Genomic DNA, 25,333 nt, shown 5'->3' on the forward strand with positions numbered 1-25,333 from the left:
CAATACAATACTTTTCTAAAGCATGCAGCAACCTCACAAAGGTGCTAACGGAAAAGATCACCCATGGCATCCTAAAAAGAAAAAACATAGTTAGTAAATCATTATAGCAGAATCAAAAAGAAGGGGTTTTAATCCTTTACTAAAGGACATTTCTTAAGGGCTGCTTTTCAAGCCAAGCTGTCAGGTAGGTGAAGGATCTGCTACCTATGCTGGACTTATATATATATGGGTAGTTTGAAACAATTTAAGATTTTTGGAACTCAATGAGCAGACCTGAGAAGACAACTTGAAGCACCGCCTGAGTTTAATGAGATCCCTTTTGGTTGAATATCCTGAAGGCAAGGGTAAGGGCCTTAAACTGGAACCTTCTATTAATCAGAAGACAGTGAAGCCAGCACAGACGTCTTGATATCAAGACCCAAGGAGGGATTTTAAAAACCAGTCAGACAGCAGCATTCAAATAATTTGACGGCGCTCAATGAGAATGGCCAGGAGCCCTAGCTGCAAACTGTTGCAATAGTCTAGTTTTTAAGTGATCAGATCATGAGCAATTGTATTTCGGTCTTCCATAGGAATGAGGTGCAGCATTCGTCTCAAAGATCTCAGAGTAAGGAAACAGGAGGCAAATCTGAAGCTCAAAAGTGAGCTTGGTATCAAATTTAATCCCAAGGTTTCTTTCCACAGTGTAAGGGTGGGCCCAGGGGTAGACTTAACCTCAACAAAAAGAACCTCCGTTTTATCTGAGTTAAGCTTTAAAGAGCTGGTATTCATCCAGTCCACAACAGATTGGAGGCAAGACTTTAAAGAGCTCAAAGAGGAAGTAACATTTTTGTGAAATGCCAAAATGAGTTGCGTGCCATTGGCACATGAAACATCTCTCACTCCCTAGGACTCAACGATATCAGTCAACGGTGACAGGTAAATATTAAAAAGGGTAGGGCTAAGAGCCAAACCCTGTGGAACTCTGCAATCCAGGGGTTTTCTTTTGCTGCAGAGGTGAAAGGAGCAAAAAAAAACCTGAGTACTGTTGCTAATAAAAGACTTGAATTATAACAGGGTGTGGTCTTTAATGTCGATCATTTCCAGCCTCTTAAGCAAAATAGCAAGAGAGACCTATCAAACACTTCAGAAAAATCCAAAATCATTACCATGACTGGGAAGTTTAAATCAAGATTTGCTTTAATGTATTTAGAGACCTCAAGAGGAGCGGTCTCAGTACTATAACGAGGGCGAAATCTTGATTGTGAGTCATGGAGCAGACGGTTCTCCTCCAAAAAGTGTGTAAACTACTTATTCACCTTTTTCTCCAAAAGCTTCGCCTTGATGGGGAGAAGTCAGATGGGCCTAAAATTACTGAGAATCTTAGGATCGGCTGAGAGCTTCTTAAGTAGGGGGAGTATGAGAGACTGTTTCCAACCGGAGGGAACGATAGCCTAGGCAAGGAAATCTTTAAGTAAACTGTTCAGGGGGGATTTTCACTGAGACAGCCAAATTGAGAATGGCCAGGGGGCAAGAGTCGAGTAGAGATCCCAACTTGCATTCGACAAGTTCCTTGGAAGAGTCCTCAAGAGATATAGGGGTAAAACAGGACAGTAGTGAGTAGTGAGTAGGGAGTAGTAGAGGTAAATGAAGAGACAATCTGAAGAGTGGAAATAAGAATCGGAAATTGATTATAAATTGATTCAATCTTATTATGAAAAAATCTGAGAGGCCTTCACAGAGTTCCATCGATGGAGTGAGAGTATTTTTAGTAGCCAAGGAGGAGAGAAAGGAGCTAACCACCTGAAACAACTCCCTAGGTGAATTGTCAGCCTCAGAAACAGACATGACAATAAATGCTTTTTGAGCCGCACAAATTGCTTCATGATATTTCTTAAGAGTGGACTGATAAATCACTTTTTCGTCCTCATTATATTTGGTTCTCCATTGCTTTTCTAATTTTTGGCATTGAGATTTGTCTGATTTGAGTGCACCAGAGGAAGAAGGTGCTGTAGGATTCAGTCTCTTGGTTGAGTGGGATTTCATAGGCGCAATTGTGTCAGTAGCCTTCTCAACCCAGACCATTGAAGAGCACCGTATCTTGTTCTGGAACTCCAGTCCAAACTAAAGTGACCGACTAGAGGGCAGCTGAAGGAAGCAAATTATTTACTTTATGCCAAGGTCTAGACATCTTTTTTGTCACACAAGACAAAGCGTGTGAGGTGAAAGTTATAATCTCAAAAGGAATTAAGATATGGTTGGACCAAATAAGATTAACCACTGGCTGTACCTTGTAGGCACCTTAACAATTGCTCAAGGTTAAAACCCTCCAAGGTGCTCACAAATTGCTATGCAGATTTATTATTGGGGTTATCCACATGGAGAATAAAATCTCCTAATACCACAAAGTTGGCATGCAACAGATAAAGTTGGCTTAAAGTGTCAGTTAGGGATTGTAGGGATATGACATCTGGTACTGCCAAGGTAGAAATTAGAGTAGTAGTAAAATACATGCCGTCAATATTGTCAATATTAGAAAACTTAGAAGCAGTACAAGGGAAATCAGTATGGTGTATAATCTCAACCCCACCCCCGTTTTTATTATCTCTATCAAATTGCTTGATAGAGAAATCTTGTAGGATAGCTAGAGCAATGTTGGCAGCAGAACTGTCTTTGAGCCAAGTTTCTGTAAGGAACACTACATCCCAGTTCTTATCAATTAGTAGATTGAAGATACCCAGCATGTGTCTGGGTAGGCAACAGCAGTTTAAAAGGCCTGCAGTGAAAGATGTTATACAGGAAGGTAGACACACACCAGCTTCACCATCTAGAGTCCAAGGTCCATAGACCTGGTTAGCTAAGGAACTAAAGGGCATATTCACAATGAAGTGACGGAGTGCGCTGTTAGCCTTGTTCGCTTGACGCCGCGCTCTGCCACTTCAGAAATGCAGGACTGCACTGTATTTACAAGAATACAGTGCAGCCCTGCACTTCACCCTGTGCTGGCGCTAATTGCAGCTGCCTAGCACCAACGCAGGCACTCTTGCACCATTGTGCAAAGGTGCCTGCTTTGCAGGGAAAGATTGTTTATGTGCAGGAAGGTGTCCTTTCCTGCACATAAACATCACCAATGGCTTTTTGTAACTTATATGTGCGCTGCAGAATGCAGCACACAGAACTTGCCACACATGATTTATTTTTAAGATTGGACATGTGCAGGAAGGGACACAATGACGTTTTGCTTTTTCTCTGTGTACTGTACAATGTAGCACACATTGGAACAGCCAAATCGAGGAGAAATAATGCATTTCTCCTCGTTTTGCCAGGCTAAGACGAGGTTTTTTTTGGTCTTAATTTTGGCGCTGCCCCATATTTAGACCACCCTTGTAAATATGGGGCAGCGTCTAAATCAATGGGTGTTGCGGTGGAACGCCCACTGCAACACCCATTGCCCTCCCCTTTCACGATAAGTATAGTGTGAAAGGGTGCCTTATTTACAAGGCAGCGTTGAGCTATGTTAATTGGCTTATCACTGCCATGTAAATAAGGCAAAGCCCTTATCGCCACCAGAACATCGCTAAAACTGATTTTCTGGTGTTGATCGGGGCTTGTAAATATGCCCCTAGAATGTTCTGAAAGCCCAAGAGAAAAACTTCACCTAGAGCAGTTAAAACCTGCTCCAAGGTTAACAACTTAAGAAACTACGATTTGTACCCACTAAACAGGGTGTAATGCAAACAACTCAGTCCTAGTGTACTTAATAAGGGAAGCAGAATGTGAAGGATTACCAACAGCATGGCTGGTGCCACGATCCGGACGCAGCTGAGGGTAAATGGGTTTGCCTTCAGTGGGCCAATGAATGAAATGAAAGAATGAATGAATAAAACTGTAGTTATATAGCGTGCGCATACTCCAAAGAGTGCCCCGGCACTGAACTTTGAGGATACCCTGCCCAAAGGATGATTGTGTTGCTCATTTAGCTGGAGCAGCCAGGTGTTAAGTTTTCTTCTGAAAACTTGAAGCTCTGAAGTGGTCCGAAGTTCTCTAAGGAGTTTATTCCAAGTTGTTGAGCCATGGATAGAAGACGATTGTTATAAATGGGGGTCTCTAGTTGGCAATGGTTTGCACCTTTCTCCAAGTAGGGACCCTTCTTCCTAGTTAGGGTAAGGGAGTTACACTCCTAAAAGAACCCCGGCTCACCCCCTTTGTAGCTTGGCACAAGCAGTCAGGCTCAGAGGCAGTGTGTAAAGCATTTGCACAACACCAACAGTAATACAGTGAAAACACTACAAAAGGGCACCACACCAGTTTAGAAAAATTTCCAGTACTTTATATATTTTAAAACAGGACCAAAACGATGAAAATCCAACACATAGTTACTTAAAGATATGCATTTTGCAAGAATACTGTAAAAATGCAGTTCCTTAAAGTCGGCATCTCCGTCCGGTGCTGCCGTGGTACTGAAACTAACAGTTCACTCTGACCGCGTCGGTTGGGGTGTCGGCAGACTCGCAAACAGTACCTTTTGTGTTGCGGCCGACACGTTGTTGCGAGCTGGTCGTGTCAACCATTGCTTTTCCGGTGTGAAGAGGAGCGGTGTGGCGTGCGGTGCCCTCAAGTTGTGGTGCAGGCAGAGGCTCGTGATGGTAGTCCAGCGGTGTCGGTGAGACCAGGGCTGCAGTGCAGAGAGACGGCGGTGCTCGATGTGGTGCTGACAGATCACGGTGCAGGCGACAAAGTCGGTTGCGGAGAATGGCTATTGAAGTGCAATTGGCAGGTCTCTGATAAGTAAGGCAGTATCAGGACCTTTCTGTCCCAGCACAGAAAAAGGGCAGCCTCGGATGGAGTTGCTGTGGAAGGGAATCTGAGGCTAATAAGGACAAATAAATGTACAAAAAAAAGCTGGTTGCGGAGAGTTGGTGTCGGTTGGTTTGGACTGCGGTGTGGGATTGGGCGGTGAGTTGTGAGACTTACAAGTGGTGCCCCCAAGCCACGAGGCATTTGCGGAAGTCGCGGTCAGCGGTCAGCATTGGTGAGACCAAGGTGGAGAAGTGAAGGAAGGCAGTGAGGAGTGCGGCGGCCCCAGGTCACGGTGCAAGCAGCGGCTCGGCGGCAGCGGCGGCGGTTGTTGGTGGGACCAAGGTTGCAGTGCAAGATGCGGACGGTGCCCTCTACGGTTCCTTCTGGGCACAGAGTCAGTGACGAACTCAGTTTTCCCCCCTCTTTGGAAACTGAAACCATTGTTCCGTAGACAGTATCCAGAGGTCGGTGAAGTCTTTGCAGTCCCTGAGACTTCAGAATGTTAAATCTCGTATACTTGTAAAGCGCACAGCTGCCCCAGCAAAGGGGCGTCCCGGCGCTGTATACCGATGGAGAACCCGTCCTGGCTTTCCCTGTGGGATGGTCCCTACAGGGAATCCCCAAGGTGGTGCCAGGCATCCCTGGCGTTGATGGGGCCGTTTTGGAGATTAGGCAAGCTAATGCCCAGAGTTGCCGAGTGGGACCCCAGGTTAGAGTAGGCACCGAGGCGAGAATTGTCAAGTCCGCTGACCCTGGTCCAGGACCCTGCCGCGTCGGGAATTGAACCCTGGTCCCGGGCCGACTTCTGCTCCCGGGTCTGCCGCCTCTAACCAGTGAGCCACACCACTCCACTACAGAAGGCAAGCTCAATTTCAAGCCTTAGGAGATACTCAGCACAGGTTTAGAAAGTTCAGTCCAGTCCTTTCACTGCCCAATGCACAAGCAGTAACTGCACAACACAACAAAGGTACAGTACTCCAGGGGCGTAACACAGGGCCCCCCAGCCCACGCGGTGCGGGGGGGCCCCTAGCTCCAAAGGTCCCCCTCTGCACTGAACTCTGGCCGGGAGAGCTCCTGATTGAGCCCGAAGGGGGCCCCCCTAAGTACCGTGCAGGGAGGCCCCCTCACTTTTCATTACGCCAGTGCAGTACTCCTCCTAGCAGTTCTTCCATCTCTTCTTCCTGGCAGGTTCCTTGTTTCCAACGGGTTCTCTGAAGTCTTTTATCTCCCTGAGACGTCCAACAGGAAGCAAGCTCTACTTCAAGCCCTTGGAAAAAACTCTAACAGCAGGAGGATGAAAGTACAAAAGCAGCCAGCAGCAGGCCAACACAGCAGAGCACGCAGCATAGTGGCAGATCCTCCTGACAGTTTTTCCAGCCCTTCTGTCTGGCAGGTTCCTTAGTTCAGCAGTAATCTAAAATTCTCGGGTCTGGTCCCCTATATTTATACTCAGTTTCTCTTTGTGTTTTGGGAAGAGGGTGTCTGTGCTCAACCCAAACCAGTTCTGTCCTCTCTGGTCCATCTTCCCAGCAGGAGGTGGAGACAGCATTGTCCAAGGCAGACAGGGTATATTCAGGTACAAGGAAAATATCCTCCCACCACTCTAAATGCAGACCAGGCCAATTCAGGTGCTAGTGGAAACTCCTTCCACTAATCTGAATGCAGCCCAGGTCTATTCAGCCCAGCCCTGACTCATTCAGGAAAGGCAGGGCACACATCAAACTCCCCCCCCCCCCTTGGCAGTCTGAGAGAATGCACAAACCCCCTCTCCTGTCACTCCAGAGCCAGACAGTCGATCCACAAACCGGCAGAGGCACACAGGATGGCTAAGCAAGAAAACACCCACTTTCTAAAAGTGATATTTTCAAACACACAATATAAAAATCATCTTTACTAAAAGATGCATTTTTATATTCTAAGTTCAAACATACTAAACTCCATCTTTCTATCTTGTCCCAATGGGAAGTTATGTTTATAAGATCTTATAAATAAACTTTCATTCTATCTTATGGGACAGATAGCATTTCAATAGAAAAAAATGAAATACACTGTAAATCACTACCACCACCAGTGCATGTCCTACCTTTAACACCCTGCCCACAGGGGTACCTTAGGCCTACCTTAGGGTTGACTTTTATGTAACAAAAGGAAAGATTAGGGCCTGGCAAGCTGGTGCACTTACCAGGTCGATATAGTAGTTACAAACTGCACTTCGTAACTGAAGTGGTGGGTCTCAGTTACATTTAGAGGCTTCTCATGTGGGTGGCACAATCAGTGCTGCAGGCCCACTAGCAGCATTTGATTTACAGGCCCTGGGCACACACAATGCACTGTACTAGGGACTTACCAGTAAATCAAATATGCCAATCATGGAATCACAAACCCATAAACACAATTTCCAGGGGGCGCATATGCACTTTAGCACTGAATAGCAGTGGTAAAGCGCCCAGAGTCCTAAGACCACCAACAAAAGGGTCAAAAACAGGGGGCCAAAAAAGCAAAAGGTCTGGGGTACCCCCGCTGAAAAAGCAAAGTCTAACACAGATCTTCCGCCCATTCTTACCCGATGAACGGTCAACCGGAAATGGCAGCTCTATGTCCAGTGGAAATCAGGAAGTCTGAAAGTGCAATGTGCTATGAACGTGAATGAGGACTTGTAGGAGAGTATGGTCTGTTTCCTATGTTCACCCCCACTTTTTGCTGTGATTCTCTGGTTTTTCGACTTTAGTGTGGCTGTGGGCCTGCTATTCAGACCCACAGCCCAGCTGTTCTCTCTCTAAATTGATACCATGTACTTTAGGTACATACCAGATTGGTTACTGGGTCACCCTTGTGAGCCCCTGTATAGTGTACCATAGGTACCCAGGGCATAGGTGCACCTTAGGCCTACCAGGGGCTGCAGCATGTATTGTGCCACCCCTGTTTTGCCTTCCAAACTGACACCACAGGTCTGTTCACACAGCCTCGGTAAGGTGGTATAATCATCCCTTACTTAGATATAGTATACCTATATATAGCTTTATATATAGACACATATACACCTATAAGCCACTCCTATGGTAGGCCTCGAAAATCCTGTAGGCAGAGTGCTTGTTTTTATGTGAGAGGATGCCCTAGCATGAGCTGAGCCCCTCTGCAGCTTTCGGAACCATCTCCTTATAGCTGTTCTATGATATAGCCCTACCATATACTCTTAAGTGCATTATAATCCTCGCGGTTAATGCTAGCTTTGGTTTGGCTTTATCAAAACATGTCGTGTAAGGTGTCAAACACTTTGGAATACTACCACCCCGCCAATTCTGGCGGCGGGGGTAGCAATCCACCCTTCTAGAGGGAAAAGACATATAGCTTACTGCTTTACCCGGTTAAAGTTAAACAGAGCCTCAGCATCACAAAATGGATGCTGCTGCCACAGACACGAGTCTGACCTCCTGTTGCTGGACGAAACTCCAGCAGGGGAGGCCTGGACAATAGGTTTCCTGTCCAGGGAGGTGCTGGCACCTCCCCAGACAGGGGTTTTGTGTATTGGGGAAGGGAGGGCTGCTTTCAGTGAATGCATCTAGACATTGCCTGGGGCACACAAGGTGCTCAATGCATAGCCTGGTTCAATCCAGTGGCTGGGGCACTCCAGCCCTGCTCTGGTGTGAAACTGGACAAAGGGAAAGGGGTGTAACCACCCCCTTCTGAGGTCCACCCAAAGGAGGGACCTAGTCAGGTAATCCAGCGCCCATCCTTGGTATAAATGTAGGAGCTGTGTCCCTGGGACTTTAGATTATCCTGGATGAATCTTTGAAAGACATATCTTGGACCTTCGACATTCCATTCTGACTGGAAGATGGAAGACATCTCCCTTGTGGTAAAGGAGTGACCACCCTGTGCAAACAGGCACCAACAGCAACTTCGCTGGTCTGCAGTTTCAAGGCTCCCGTTGAAACCTGAAGACTTTGCGACTCAAGAACTGGACTTCCAGACTTTTCTGACCCTGATCCATATCCACAGCAAAGCTGAGACCCGTGCGGACACGAGAGACGTGGGACCGGACATCTTGGACATCCTGCATTTTGCTGTCTGCACTCCTTTCCTGAAAACTCAGTAAGTTGCGCATTGGGGTACAAGAAGCCCCAGCCCCGAGCACTATTTGTACTGAAGCCCAGGCCCCCACACTCCGCGAGTGTCCCGTGGGCCCCACCTTTGTATTTGAGCTTGATGCATCTTCCCGGTTTCTTGCCCATTGGCTAGTGAGCCCCCTGAAGACGCCATCTTGAATTTACTTTGCGGTCCTCGCTGCTACAGGCTTGCTCCAGATTCCCTGAAAAGGAGAAGCGACACAGATCTTGTTGCTCTGCAACAGAGCCAATGTCAACATCCTGCGTGGGTTGCGGTTGCCAAGGCTTGTTGAGTCAAATCCAGATACCGACACCGCAGTCATCTAGATCCATCGTGGGACAGCTCCAATCCAGTGCCTGGTCATCGTTGATGCCTCCTGGACCTCCTGGCTGAAGAGACAAACTCACCTTCTTCACCTTCAAGCACATGACATTGCCTGGTTCCATCCTGGTACCTTCCTGGTCACAGGCTAGTGACCCAGACTCTGTCCCCTCTGCTTTCAGGTTCTTCACATCACCGATCCACCCTTGGATCCACCCGGACACTTTTCCTCTGGTCGCCTGCAGCACTTCTTTGCAGCTCTCCATAGAAAACGACGGCGAAACCCGACACGAAAAAACACCTATGCACCCGGCTTCCCTGGGTGAGGTAACACGAGTACTCCGGTGCTCCCGTGGGTCTTGACTCTTGAAGTGTTCTAGTTTAAAAGGGTTCCATCCTAGTCCAGTCGGAAGTGTCCTTAAATTGCATATTTGTAACTCCTTCGTTTACCATAGAAAGTCAATGGTAACCCGCGTCAGTGTTTAGACACTGCACGCATCTCTCGTGGGCCTCCTACTTCCTAACCTTTGGTTGTTTAGTGTAGCCCGAGTGATTCCACAGGCCCCAGGCCTGCTTTCTAACTCTCACGTGGTACTGAAACTACTTTCCTAGGGTTGTATGTCGCTACAACGAATTCCGTTGCAAAGCATGCCTTTACCCCTGTTAGCACGGTTACAACACATTTTTTACAACGCACTACCATTACATCGCAACTTTTACCACGCAAACCATTACAACGCAATGCGCTGGGGGGCGCTCTAGGATAGGGAATGTATTTAATATACTATCCAACACCTTCCCTGCTATCCACGGGGACTGGAGTTGGAATAGTAAATTAAATAATTCACTATCCAGCGCCTAAAAGCATTATGCGTTGTAATGGACTGCGTGGTAAAAACCGCGTTGTAAAGGCATGCGTGGTAAAAGCATGGGTTGTAGTGACACCAATCCCTTTACCACGCATGCGTTACAACGGAATTCGTTTTCCACGCATCACCTTTACCACGAATATTCCTTTACCACGCATAGATTTACAACGATTTTCGTTGTAAATTTATGCATGGTGAGGGCATAGTTATGTTAAAGGTTATACCTCTTTCTAACATGACCCCGGCCCCCACTCCTTATAATTAGCCCAGCCCTTACCCCTTAAATGTATTTTTTTTTAAACTAAAATTACCCTTACCTTTTTAAGTCGTCTCCTCTTCATTGGTTACGTCGGTTGTACGTCGTAAAGAGGAAGCGGAAGTTTATTTCAGCTTCCTCTATAACGATGCTGATTGCTTCAGCTTCGGCACTTCAGGTTTGTTTTTTTGGGGGGGTGAGACCCCCCCAGCCCCCCTTTATAATCCCACGCTTTATTTTTTATTTTTGGGGGGGAGACCCCCCACACCCCCTTTTTTTGTTGCATTTACCACACATGCCTTTACTACGTATCTCATAGTAAAGATATGTGTGGTAAAGCCTGTCGTCGAAACGGTTGCATTGTAGTGGCCGTTTCCCCTTTCTTAGTATATGGTTTGTGAGGCCCCTAGGGCATAACGTATACTGTGCAACTTATCGTATATTAACTGTGTGACTTGTATTGTATTTTTACCTCTGACCTCATAAAGAGTGCAGAGGGGTTGTGTTTAGATTAAATACATATATAATTGATATATACCTTGTGTGGTGTCCTTTCATTTGGTATTCATGGGATTATATATGGTAAAACAACTTGCTTAACTCGCCTACTGAAGTCTTAGCCTGAAGACTGCTGGTTCATTCTACCACTAGGATAGCTTTCTATAAGGTTGACTTTACAACCACCATCAATAAGGGTCGATTAGACTGGTGCAAGGTGCCCACTAGAACTAGTCGACATCATATGCCAGGCTAACTTCTCACATTGGTGTGCAGCGGTTGGGATAAGAGCTTGCAATTTGTTTTACCAAATCATCTTGAGATATCATCTGAAAGATCATATCAAGGTACCTGTAGGTACATATAAATCAAGTCTTATATACATAAGTTCTACTGAACTTAGGGGCATATTATCAAGGGGGTTTATCTCCGCTTGTTTGGCTTTAAAAGCCAAGAAAGCGGAGATAAAATTATCTCCCTATTACCTAGCTGTTGCTAACACCAGTTAGCGACAGCTAGTAGGAGATAGCGACCATCTTGGGCCCCACTTTGCATGTCAGTGATATTTATCACTAATGACATGCAAAGTGGGCGTGCCAAGATGTTAGCGACTGGAAACAGTCGCTAACATCGCTATCTCCTATTACCAACTTTTGGAGATATTCGCGCTAAGCGCGAATATCTCCAAAAGCTAACACCTGCCCCTGAGCAGTTCTTAGCCATGTTATCCAATGGGAGGTGGATAACATGGCTAAGAGCATTAGCTCGGTAATGCATGAATATCGCTGATTTTTCAGCGATATTCATGCATTGCGGCCGTTTTTTATCGCATTTGCGATAAACCTTGGTAATACCAAGGTTTATCTGCGGTAAAAATCGCCGCAGCTTAGCGGTAAAATTTTCTCTCTAACCAAGCAATAGCGATAATTATCGCTATTGCTTGGTAATATGCCCCTACCTCTGACCTCATAAAGAGTGCAGAGGGATTGTGTTTAGAATAAATACATATATATTTGATATATACCTTGTGTGGTGTCCTTTCATTTGGTATTCAAGGGATTATATATGGTAAAACATCTTGCTTAACTCGCCTACTGAAGTCTTAGCCTGAAGACTGCTGGTTCATGCTACCACTAGGATAGCTTTCTATAAGGTTGACTTTACAACCACCATCAATAAGGGTCGATTAGACTGGTGCAAGGTGCCCACTAGAACTAGTGGACATCATATGCCAGGTTTACTTCTCACAGGACTAATGATTATAAGGATGTACGTTACAACGCATGCTTTTACCACGCATGCTTTTACAACGCAGGTTTTTCAACGCAAGTCGTTACAACGACTTGCGTTGGGGGGTGCTGGATACTGAATAGTTTAATTTACTATTCCAACTCCAGTCCTCGTGGATAGTAGGGAAGGTGTTGGATAGTAAATTAAATTTTTACCTATCCTAGAGCGCCCCCCAGCGCAATTCGTTGTAATGACATGCATTGAAAAACCAGCGTTGTAAAGGCACTGCGTGGTAAAAGTTGCGTCGTAAAGGATGTTTCCCTGATTAAAAAACACAGGTAATCACAGATCTTATTATCACAATATCACCCCAAAAGTGCAAGTGCAAAAAGTGAATGCTCTTGAACATGAGCGATCAAAAATACACCACGTCAGTGCCCCAGCAACAAAAAGAAGTAAGCGGCACACAGAAAAGACTAAAAAGTATAAAATTGCAGCAGCAGTACAACAACAGTATTGAGCCCTAAACATTGAAAAGAAAGTTACACACTTCAGCCACTTGCGATATCAAGAATGTTGTGTACCTGTTGAAATGCCCTTATGGGCTAGCTTACATAGGAAAAACAGATAGGAAACTCAAAACCAGGTCAATTGAACCCAAGAGTAATATCAAAACTAAGAACCCTCCATCTACTGTAGTGGTACATTTTAATACAGCACCACACAACATCAGTTAGTTGAAATATACAGCATTGGAATTAGTGTAATTGAAATCTGGGACTGACAATGGAAAATTAATGCTTCAAAGAGAACTTTATTGGAGCAGAAAACTGCAAACGGAGATACCGAAAGGTCTTAAGGACTGCATTGCATACAGTTGTTTTCTATGATCTGTTCTTATGTGCTCATGTTTATTCCTGGGATTATTTGTTTTCTATTTGGCCCAACATAATGATTGTATGGGTACACATGTTCCCTAGTAGAGCAGACACATTCATATCAGTATGTCTGGAACCCATTTACCTAGGGTTATCAATATGGTCAAATAGGTAGTGTATTCTTTTTTTTTAGCAAGTACAGAGATACTCTAATGCTGAGAAACATCTTTCTCCTGCAAACACTCCATTCCAAGAATGGCTGACTAGTTTTGATATATCATTCATAAGAGGCAAATCCTGTTTCTATCTTTAAACAGAGAGCTGATAAGCAATGATGTCTCCTAACAGGAAGTTTGTATTTGGACACAAGAGTTTGAGGGGATAACTTGAAGCTTACTTTTTCTGTGAGCACAGAGGATACTCCTATGCTGAGAAATGTATTTCTCCACTAGACACTCCAATCCACTATAGGCGATACTTTTTGATACATCAGGCACATGAGGCAAGTCCTGTTTCCATCTCCAAACAGGGAGCTCATAAATAGCAATGTCTCCAAGCAGAACTTTGGGGAATATTTACAAGGACGGAGTTAAAATTATCGCCGCTTTGGCGGCAGGAAACTGCTGCTAAAGCGGCTATAATGGGCTTGATATTAGGCTCTTGAGAATTCCAGAGATTTCCAATAGAAGCCCAAGTTTACACCAGAACATGGGCTTCTATTGGAATTCTCAAGAGCCTATTATCAAGCCCATTATCACCGCTTTAGCGGCAGTTTTATGCGTCTAAAGCGGCGATAATTTTAACTCTGTCCTTGTAAATATGTCCCACTGCATTTGGAGACAGGAGTTGGAGGAGACAACTTAAAGCCTACTTGTTGGGTGAGTAAATAGAACACTCAAGTGTTGAGAAATGCATTTCACCCCTAGCCACTCCATTCCAATATGGCCTACACTTCTTGATACATCAGACACATCAGGCAAGTCCTGTGTCTATCTCCAAACAAGTAGAACAAAAGTAGCACGGTCTCCTAACAGGAAGTTTGTATTTCAAAACAGGAGTTTGAGGAGATAACTTGAAGCTTACTTCTTGGGGAAAGTGAAATTAGGGGAACCACTGTGGTTAGTTAGACTGTTCTAATAAAGGAAAGATTTACCACTCACCTGCATTAATGTGCAGATTTACTTCTGGGGTTGAAATTGTTTTAGCTATTAGATGAGATGCTGTTCTCAAATCACCATGTTTTTCTATATGGGTTAATCTGGTACTTGTAAAAGACGGACCAGGGTGCTAACTCAATGTTTAATGAGTACCATGCTTTTAGAGTACCTATTGATTTGCGTCTGATTGATTTAAATTGATGATTAGGAATAATGCTGGTATGCAAGAAATAAGCTTATGCTTTTGAGCTAAAATTCGGATTTTGATTACTGGATTTGTTATGTGTAACTCTAAACTTACGATTGGAAATTGTAGCTGAAATGTACAACATACACGATATGTAATTGTGTTATTGTTTTTTTCTGAATCTAGTATACTTTTCCCCTGACGAAAGGCCTCCCAGGCCTGAAATGCATCGGGGATCGGGGCACACAGGATTGTAAAGCCATCTTTCAATGATGTAAAATAAGTGGGTACCCAGCTTGAAGTTGGTCACACTGTGGAAATGAAACACTAATAGAATGAATGATTCATAAAAACTGTAACTTGTTTGTTAGTAAGACGGAGGGAATTAAACTACAATAATAGTGATTAATACTAAGAGTGGAGACTCCTTGCAGTACCTGAAGTAGTGTTTAAGGGAACACATCTTTTTAGGTCTCGCTCGAGACCTATTGCTGCTAAGATGACTGTCAAGGGAGACAGACCGGTGCACGAGCTGCTCAGGGTCTGTGGACGCGCTTACGCAGGCCGGCTGTAGGCACGCACACACGCGCATACACACAGACAGACGCACACATAAACGCGCGCACACACACACACACACACACACAGACACACACATGCCGCCGCCCGCCCCCCCCTTACCCGCCGCCGCTGCATGGAATGACCCACATCTTCTTCTCCTGCCTCGATCTTTGTTGTCTCTCCTGTTACTGCTTCCTCCTCTATATCTTGCTCTATCTTCTTCGCCGGCGGCAGTCCCAGGGCCGGTCCTAGGCATGGTCTGTATGGGCAGCTGCCCAGGGGCCCCCGCAGAATAGACTGCCGATCAGTGGGCCCGGCCCGACATGAAATGCGGAAAGTGCACTCGCGCAGGCAGGAAGTGGAACTAGTGCACGTCACAATGCGCGCGCGCACCCCTAGTGGTGGTGGTGCCGTGTGCGGTGCATACGATGTCAATTTGGTAGCGCTACCAATGACGGCCCTGGACATCATTTTGGCCAGCCCCCACTCAGCAGTGACACAGCACGCCCGCCGCACGTGCTCCCTGGCCTACAGTCTGTACTCTCTTCAGCCAGGAGCAGGGTGGAGTCGGGAGTCGGTTTGGGCCGCGTTGGCATAACGTCTTAGATGAAGGTAAGATCACAGTCAGTTTACTATCTGGTTGTCACACAGGTATCACGGACTCTTGAACATGAGATATGTGTGAGTCCATTGCACATATCACACAGGCTTCTCCAGCCCGTGAACATGAGATCTTTGTAAATACACCTTACATATCACGCAGACACCAACAACCCCTGAACAAGAGATCTGTGAGACTACAAGTCAAGTCAAGTCAAGTCAAGTCAAAAGATTTATATAGCGCGCTACATACCCAGAGGGTCTCAAGGCGCTTGTAGAAGGGTGGGGAGTTACTTGTCGAATATCCACGTTTTGAGTTGCTTTCTGAATGCTAGGTGGTTCTGAGTAAGGCGAAGGTGAGTGGGAAGTGAGTTCCAAGTTTTAGCTGCTAGGTAAGAGAAGGATCTACCTCCCATGGTGGTTTTGTTGATGCGAGGTACAGTGGCAAGGGCTTGGTTGGAGGATCGTAGCTGGCGGGAGGGGGTGTAGAAGGATAGTCGTGTGTTGAGGCATTCGGGTCCGATTTCGTAGAGTGCTTTGTGTGCGTGGGTTAGGAGCCGGAAAGTGATCCTCTTATTGACGGGGAGCCAGTGGAGGTTTTTCAGGTGATCAGAGATGTGTTCTTTACGCGGGATGTCTAATATGAGCCTGGCTGAGGCGTTCTGGATGCGTTGTAGTTTTTTCTGGAGTTTTGCGGTGGTGCTGGCGTAGAGGGTGTTTCCGTAGTCCAGTCGGCTCGTGACCAGGGCGTGGGTGACTGTTTTTCTAGTTTCGGTAGGGATCCAGCGAAATGTTTTTTTGAGCTACAAAAAAAAAAAAAAAAAAAACTACACAGATCACACAGGCCTCTCGAGCCCCTGAACATGAAAACTGTGTGAGTCCACTGCAAGGATCACACAGGCCTCTCCGACGTGAGATCTGTTGGACTGCACTGGACAGATCGTGAGATCACTGTGAGTGCACTGTATAGATGACAGCTCTTCTGGTTGAAGCATTGCTGCTCACTAAAGAGCTCTATAAACTATAGTGAACAAAGCCACTTACCGGTTTTGGGGGGATTTCTCTTCACTTTCATCCAGTCGAAAGTGTGCGTGGTGGAGGCCTGTTCGGGGTCTCCGAGAGGCGAGGTGGGCATGTGAGTGTAGGTGCCCTGCAGGAAGCCCTGCTGATCCTGTAGAAAGGGGTGCTGCTGCTGGTAGAGGCCGGGCCCGGGGGAGGGGCAGTAGGTGTCCGTCAGGCCGCCGAGGAAGTATACCCCCTCGCCCTCCTGGCTCAGGTAAAACTGGTGCCCGTAACCCGTGCCGCAGCTTTGAGAAGGGTACACGGGGGCCTGGCCAGGGTATGCCAGGCCAGCCCCCGATGGGTAGGCTGAGACCTGTTGATGGAGCTGGCTGGACACAGCTACGCTGCCCCCACCATGAAGCGCCCATCTCCATTGTAAGTGTCAGCACCTGAGCAGGCCGGGAAGGCTGGGGCACCCTGGTCCAGGGGGTGGTGGTAGCCCTTGGGCGAGTAGGCGCTTGTCCCGCGGCTACAAATTGCATACTCTAAAAAGGAGTTCATCCTGGGATTGTCCATCTGCCACTGCCAGCGGAGTGGCAACCTGTGTGAGAAGACTCCTCCTGCCCCGAGACCTTTGGATAGACTGTCAGAGCTGTGAATGTTCCCTTCCATGGACGGCGAGCCTTCAATCCTCGTCCCCTGCACCCAGGACATGTGTCTCTGGTGAGGACCCAATGGCAGAGGACCTCCTGAAGCCTGTCACATATCTGAGCCCATCCATCACCCCTCTGACATTTGCATGACAAAGAAACTTCAATCAAACCCGGCCCATCAATCTGATAACAACACACTCTTTGCTGACGCTCACATTGAATAACAGAGGAAGCCGTGATTCAAATCCGCTTTCTATTCATACTGGTTTCAGTTCACTCCCAGGCTTTTCTTGTTATCACCGAGAAGCTTCAACACACCGAATACCTTTAACAATAGGATACTAGTGAGAAATCTCAGCGGGGCGCACACTCCACGAAGAGATCTGTGCGAATCTGCAAGTTACAGTTCTGCATACTACCTGAGCGGACTCAGCCTTTCATCATCCGGAGGTTCACACAATGAAGTTGGCAAATAAGGGCGTTGTTGTCTTGTTACAACTGTGATTACTGATGTTGTTAACTTGGCAAGAACAATTTTCGATTCTAACTTTTGAAATACCAGCCCCTTTCACCCTCTCAGATATTGCGTGTGTCTGTCTGTCTCTCTCTCTCTCCTGACTGGCATTCAGACTCCGAGTGTTTTGTTTTGAAAGCGTTTAAACATTGCAAATACTCCACCTTAGTGTTTTGGTTTAACTAGATAACAGTACAATAAAAGCCAAAATAATTTGATAATGGTGCATTTCTTAAACATTTGAAAAACGCTATGCATTCTGTCAAAATAAAACTCGTAAGTCAGAGAGACTCAGTGCCCTGTTGATGTATCATGTTAATTGGTCCTTTGTGCCTTTTGTTATTCACGATTCGCCTTTTGCACCTCTGCGTCTAGCACTCTTGTTACCTTTCTTCTATTCGCTGGGAAAAGACACAGTGCACAGAGCAACAATACGTTGGATTACTCGTAAAAGGACGTTTTCTTCCTACTTGCTTTTGTACTTGGTGTGCTTTTTATAAACATGGATAATTCAAAATCCCTTAAGAAGAAAATAGGTTGAGGCTTTAAGTAGTACTGCGCTATACCAACAGACGAGAAACAATTTGTGTCGGGCAAATAAAATAACAGAATCTCCTGCTGGTTCGGATCTTTTAATCTACCAAGGTCTGCACAATTAACCCCTGTTCCAAAACTACTAGCAGACAATTATGCTCATGGCAGAGCAGCTAGCGGTAAAGGCAAAGTGTGAATAGAATAACTGCGCATTGTTGCTACATTATACATACATTAACTAAAAAGGTGGTTGAGGGTCTAAGGGATGATTTAACGACCTAACAATGCTACTATCCCTAAATATAATGAAAACAACAACAGGTAGCAAAGGGTCAACAACTGTATGTACTAGTGAAAAACCCACGTGGTGAGATAGAAGGAAAAGAGGATAAGGAAAGAACTACTAAAGTGTTTTAAGAAATACACATAGGGTCTCTCATCACTGTGAAAAGATTCCCATCAGTCACCATTCGGATGCGCCCTTCATCATCTGGGATCCTTCTTCACCGAAGGTAGATTTTGAGACCCACTATGGATTGGCAGTTGTTATGAAGCCTAATCCTATAAGTGGTACCCAGTGTGAGGAAAACACATAATGAATAGTGTGGTGACTGAAAGCAGTGCTAGAACTAACGTGCAAAGTGAAGTTGTGAAGAAAAGATGTAAAATTAGGTAAGGAAGAGAAAAATAAATTTATTTGGATTCTCTTCTATCCTAAGGTAAAAAAGTGCGTAGTGGTGTAAACAAATAACCACTATTTTAGATATAAGGTCGACATGTTTCTGCAGACTAATAAGATCACCATAGTATCTGGCTGCTTCCTCAAGACCATTAACGCTACTGCTTGTATAGAGAAATTGTGAAGAAAAAAGAATAGATAAAATATCACCTATTTTGTAGTGATACAATCCTTCTCCTGACTATATAGTTCAGACCAGGTGGAGGGTCCATTTCCAACAGGACACACATGTGGAGAGAAACAAAAGGACACACAGAATTGGATACAGAACACTGTATTGAAGCTCATCTTTCTAACACAGTGTGCTCTTTCATGAGCATCTCATTCATAGCGGGAATGTGGTGTCCTATAATTAAAGACTATCCACATCCGTCACAAAACACACATATTTGTAGCTGCTCACTCACCAAATCAGCAGGAGAGAAAAGTCCCACCTCACCTGGCTACAGCGCAGGTAAAACAGGGCACCGCTCTGAGTAGCGAAACAAACACATAAAAAGAAGATTAGGACACACCAGGCGTCGCTCACAACAACACATACCATTAAGTCAAAATAATGAATTTGGAAAAAAGCACTTATTAGGTGTACCTAAAGTGCAACCACTTTATCTAGAAATAAACCCAGGGGTTTATCCACAATCATTAACGGGTGATCATTAACTGCATTTCTGTATCAGCGCTGAAATAGACAGATATTAACTAGAGACAGAGCTGTTATCTCGTAGTCCATAAGGAAGCATTAGTAGTTTTAGTAGATCAGGTGGTTTGTTAACGAGGGGTGGAGCATGTAGATTTATAATGGAGTTTGGAAACGTAGCCAAACACATAAGAATCTTCTGGTTGCAGGAAGCACTTGCTGAGCGACCATATGAAAATGAGCTAGCAGGTAAAGCGGCAAGTTTAATCATTTGGAATGCAGTTGTGCGAGCGTAATGAAAAATATGGCTTAGGCTAATGACAGTTAAACGTGCAGCTTTTGCATATACTGAAAGGGAAGGGGCCGTTTGGGAAACAAGAAAGTATGAAGAGGATTTGAACTGCTCTGTACTTGGAGAATAACATTAACCAATTGCTAGAATATGGTAAAAAAAGGATTCAGCAAAGAAATGTAAAAATGAACGTTAAGTATGCTTCACTTGAATAGAGGGTCTGAGCACAAAACTACTGGGGACAAGGAGTAATATTGGTGTTTATTGGATAATGTGACGATGTAGAGCCTGTTTGGTGGATACACGATGATTATTTTAGAATATTGAATTCTGAACATGAGGGTGAATTCTTTTGAGTAATAATATAGTATTTCGCGTATACTGTGAAAAACGCTATTTTGGCAATGACGTTTGTTTCTGTAATTGATTTTATAGTGACCCCCGACGAAGGGCTGATGCTACAGCCCGAAATGCATTGGGTTTGAAATAAAAAGATGCTGCTCAGAACTACCTGTTGTCGTTTTGGATCATATTTATGAAGAAGTCCGGATGGGCACACGCAAATATGAAAAGCCTCCAAAATACATTATGCTATGGATGTGGAGAAAATGAAAATTTTGAAAAGACTGTTTACCATTGGATTAACTTAGAGAAAAGTGGAACGTTATAAAATGTGTTGGATAGTTTATCCAGTTCTAGCAGTGCACCAGGGAGTGGAGCGTAGAATCTGCGCTCCCCACATTTGTATTTATTACATTGCATGGGCTTGCATATCCCTGGGACGCACGCGATAAGCCAAATAATAATGTTGACTATAAAATTAACCCTAAGAAAATATGGTGTGCATACCACCCCTTTCATGATTTAATTATAATAGCCCAACCTGTTGGTTCTGCACCCGTGATACTACTGAATAAAGTGTGAAAAAAACGAAATATCCCACATCTGGGAACACGCAAAGTTCAGGGCAGCAATCACGTTAAAAATTACGTTCCTAAAGCAAAAACAAATAGAAATTGCAAAGATGTTTTTCATGTTAACGATGTGTTTTACACCAACGATGTTTTTATATTGATGACAGTTATTTTCTTTCACAAGCAAATGCAGGCTGGGTCACGTAGTCCATAAGGAAGCATTAGTAGTTTTAGTAGATCAGGTGGTTTGTTAACGAGGGGTGGAGCATGTAGATTTATAATGGAGTTTGGAAACGTAGCCAAACACATAAGAATCTTCTGGTTGCAGGAAGCACTTGCTGAGCGACCATATGAAAATGAGCTAGCAGGTAAAGCGGCAAGTTTAATCATTTGGAATGCAGTTGTGCGAGCGTAATGAAAAATATGGCTTAGGCTAATGACAGTTAAACGTGCAGCTTTTGCATATACTGAAAGGGAAGGGGCCGTTTGGGAAACAAGAAAGTATGAAGAGGATTTGAACTGCTCTGTACTTGGAGAATAACATTAACCAATTGCTAGAATATGGTAAAAAAAAGGATTCAGCAAAGAAATGTAAAAATGAACGTTAAGTATGCTTCACTTGAATAGAGGGTCTGAGCACAAAACTACTGGGGACAAGGAGTAATATCGGTGTTTATTGGATAATGTGACGATGTAGAGCCTGTTTGGTGGATACACGATGATTATTTTAGAATATTGAATTCTGAACCTGAGGGTGAATTCTTTTGAGTAATAATATAGTATTTCGCGTATACTGTGAAATACGCTATTTTGGCAATGACGTTTGTTTCTGTAATTGATTTTATAGTGACCCCCGACGAAGGGCTGATGCTACAGCCCGAAATGCATTGGGTTTGAAATAAAAAGATGCTGCTCAGAACTACCTGTTGTCGTTTTGGATCATATTTATGAAGAAGTCCGGATGGGCACACGCAAATATGAAAAGCCTCCAAAATACATTATGCTATGGATGTGGCGAAAATGAAAATTTTGAAAAGACTGTTTACCATTGGATTAACTTAGAGAAAAGTGGAACGTTATAAAATGTGTTGGATAGTTTATCCAGTTCTAGCAGTGCACCAGGGAGTGGAGCGTAGAATCTGCGCTCCCCACATTTGTATTTATTACATTGCATGGGCTTGCATATCCCTGGGACGCACGCGATAAGCCAAATAATAATGTTGACTATAAAATTAACCCTAAGAAAATATGGTGTGCATACCACCCCTTTCATGATGTTTTTACTTCAGCCATTTCATGCCTGCTGCCTCTCTCTGAGCCCTTGTCTGGGGTGGGTGACAGCTATACCTTCTGTATTCCCTCTAGACAGCCGCAGACAATGGGAACTTAGAAGTGACTTGATGGGCCATCCTGAGAAGATGGGAGGAAGGAGCTGGGCACAGCCTCACACTTAAAACCTGAATTGGCTGTGCCCTGATCCCATGCAAAGGTCTGCATATCTCCCTGTAGTGAGTCTGGAGACAGGGAAGGAAGGGAGGACCTCTGTGCACTTCAAGACACTTCTTAGATGTCTTCCCCACTTCAAAGGTACAACTGGGAATACACACTGTACTTTGACACCACCACTTCAGTCCATTTCTGGACCTGTAACCACTCTGCCAGGAATAAGAACTGCTGTGCTGAAGGACTAAAACTCTGGTGGACTGCTGCTGCGGAAGAACTGCTGCCTTGCTGTGTTGCCCTGCTGCCTGCTGCTCTCTCTTACCTGGATGATAAAGGCTGGGCTTACATCACTTGAACCCAGAATGACTCCAAGGACTAACTGACTGGCCTCCTGATCTGAAGTCTCAGGGACATACAATACTTCCACCCTCCCTGCTCATGTACCTAGACCACTAATGTTGGCCGAAGGTGCTTGCTTCAGCGGAACTGATGCATCCCCTCTTGAGAGAGTATAATCGATGCATCTCTGCTGTTGAGCGAACAGGACCGGTGCCTCACCCTTGGAGCTGGCGCATCACCTTTGGAACCGACACATCGCTGCTTTTGCGTCAGAAAATCGACGCATCACCACGATTGCGATATTGATACCCACGCATCACTCGGCTGCACCCCATATCTTTGTTGTCCCAACCAGGATTAAGGTACTTTTGTTCAGCGAGCCTCACTCAGTCCCTGTATCCATCTTGTGCTCCATTGTGGTCATTCTTTTAAAATTCATATCTCAAGTACTACTTATTAGATTTTTGTCATTTTGGTCTTGTTTTATTTATTAATGAAGAGTTATTTTTCCAACGTGGTGTGGAATCTTTTTGTCTGGTGTTTCACTGTTTTACTGTTTGCAGTCTTGTTAAAATACTCTACACATTACCTCTTCAGTTAAGCCTGACTTCGCGGTGCCAAGTTACCACAGGGTGAGCACAAGATAATTTAATGTGTGTTTGTGATCACCCTGACCAGGACTGTGGTTACTGTTTGACCAGAGTTTTCACCCCAGTCAATCAGGAACCCAATTTCTAACAGTTGATTGACCTTCATTTGACCCCTAAAATTGCACTTTTTACCTCCATGAAGTGCTTCATTTTTTTTAACATAAAATGAGACATTAATTGAATAGAATTTGTTCAGTTTCAAAATGTACGTCACCCAGGTTCTGTCTAGGCATATTGTTGTTAGATACGTGTAATCAAACAGCATCCATGTAAAGCTAAATTGAGCATGGAAGGCCACATAAGCATTATATGATCAATCTGATGATGTAGACTGAAAAAAACCTGGGCCCGTGTTATACATGGGACGCACTGTCCCTGTTTGTATCATGGTGCACCTTTCAGTGGGTGCCTTATTGTGGTGAATATTCTGACCCAGGGCAGTCGTGCACTCCCACTGCCTTAGGGACAGCGCATTATGTGAATAAGGAGTGCCTGCTTCCAAACCCCCTGCAGGCTAGTCCAGTAAGTGACTGCATTCTTAGGCGTCCATGGGAGCCCATTTTATCACCTAGAAGGCTGCCCTCAGGGGGTGCACTGACAGGGCGCCACCGTTCTACTGCTGTTATTCGCAGTGTTGGAGCATAAGCAGACCATGGACAATTTTTTAACCATGGTACAGTGATGTATGCTTGATGTCTAGAGTAGGATTTGTACAGGAAGCATTCCCTTCGAGTTCAAAATTCTATGCCTAGGCAATTTCAAACACATTCCACATTTTGGATGTATACTGTGCTGTGCAGCATACATCCTATGCGTGAAATGTAGAAGAAATAAAAGCCTGTATCAAAATTGACACCTGCTTCAAGGAGGCATTATTTTGTGCCACATATCCCAGTCTGACAATTTTAGTAGATTGGGTTTTGCGCCAAAAACTATGGGAGTTTGTGCTGACCTGCCCAAAATACAGCCACATAACACCCCTTTGAGACAAAGTGGTGCAAATCTGCTGCTTCTTTGAGTACTGGTCTCTCCTGCTTTTTTCAGCTTTAACATGACCTCCCAAACCTTGGAACTTTGACATCTCTAACATTGATTTTCTTTCTATGTTGGTCTTGTTAAATTTATGATTACGTCACTTCAGAAAATCCACAACACCTGTCTTCTCATCTTTTCTCTGACTTACCACATTCACATGTTTCCCTTTAGACCTTCTATTTAGGATTTGTTTTCTGCATCCTGCTTTTGAAAGTGGTCACTCTCTGGAGTTCTTCCTATGCATGGTCCCTGGTTTCCATTTATGTTTCACCTCAGGCCCATCCGTCTGCTTCTCGGCATCAAACGTTTGACCGCAGCGCAAATTCCTCCCCAGTGCGGGTGATTTAATGAGTGGGCGGTTTTCGGACGGCCCCCAGACGTCCTCCGCACACACCCTCTGTGGCGTCGGAAGCCGGTGGCCGTCCACCGGTTAATGTGTTTCTTCTTGATGTCTCTCCTTTGTTCTCTTTGCTCTTAAACGTTAGAAACAGCTTCCTTTTCACATTGGATGGGCACCAGTTCAACCCACGTTTGAAGAACTCTGAAAAGTAGATTTCCTGGCACTCACTAACCAGCCGTGTGCCTTGAGAGCAAGGAGTGAAAGAGGGATTGAGGTGAATGAAAGAGAATACAAGAGAAGAGAGAGAGAAGTGGGATGGCGAGAGATAAGAGAGAGAGCAGGAGAGTAGAGAAACATGAAATTGATGCATGTCTGGAGAAAGACACACAAGAATAGAAAAAGAGATTGGGGCGGCTGGTTTGAAATTTTTTGCCAACACTGCTTTTTCCCATTCCAGTCTTGTTGTCCACTGACCATAAAATAGCATATTCAAAAAATGTTTCAAAGAATTAAAATACAAATTTCCTTTTTATAATCTCTAAAGGTGTGCACAGAAGTTAATTTTCTCCATAGACAATAATTTTTGGGGAAAAGGGTAGATTTAAACATTTGGTAATGCCCCAAGGGTAAATTTAAACACTTGGTACTGCATAAGGGTTAAACACATGGTAATGCCACAAGGGTGGACTTAAACATGTGGTAATGCCACAAGGGTAGACTTAAACACATGGTAATGCCACAAGGGTTGACTTAAACACATGGTAATGCCACAAGGGTGTACTTAAACACGTAGTAATG

At 44.7% G+C, this 25,333-nt stretch overlaps 1 pseudogene; it reads right to left on the reverse strand.

Annotated features, from left to right (window-relative positions):
• Window positions 1–57: 57 nt before the first annotated feature.
• On the reverse strand, window positions 58–17,117 carry LOC144783332 (homeobox protein Hox-B1-like; annotated as a pseudogene).
• Between the last annotated feature and the right edge of the window lie 8,216 nt (window positions 17,118–25,333).

This window comes from Lissotriton helveticus, chromosome 9, assembly GCF_964261635.1.
Source record: "Lissotriton helveticus chromosome 9, aLisHel1.1, whole genome shotgun sequence".
NCBI classification, from domain to species: domain Eukaryota; kingdom Metazoa; phylum Chordata; class Amphibia; order Caudata; family Salamandridae; genus Lissotriton; species Lissotriton helveticus.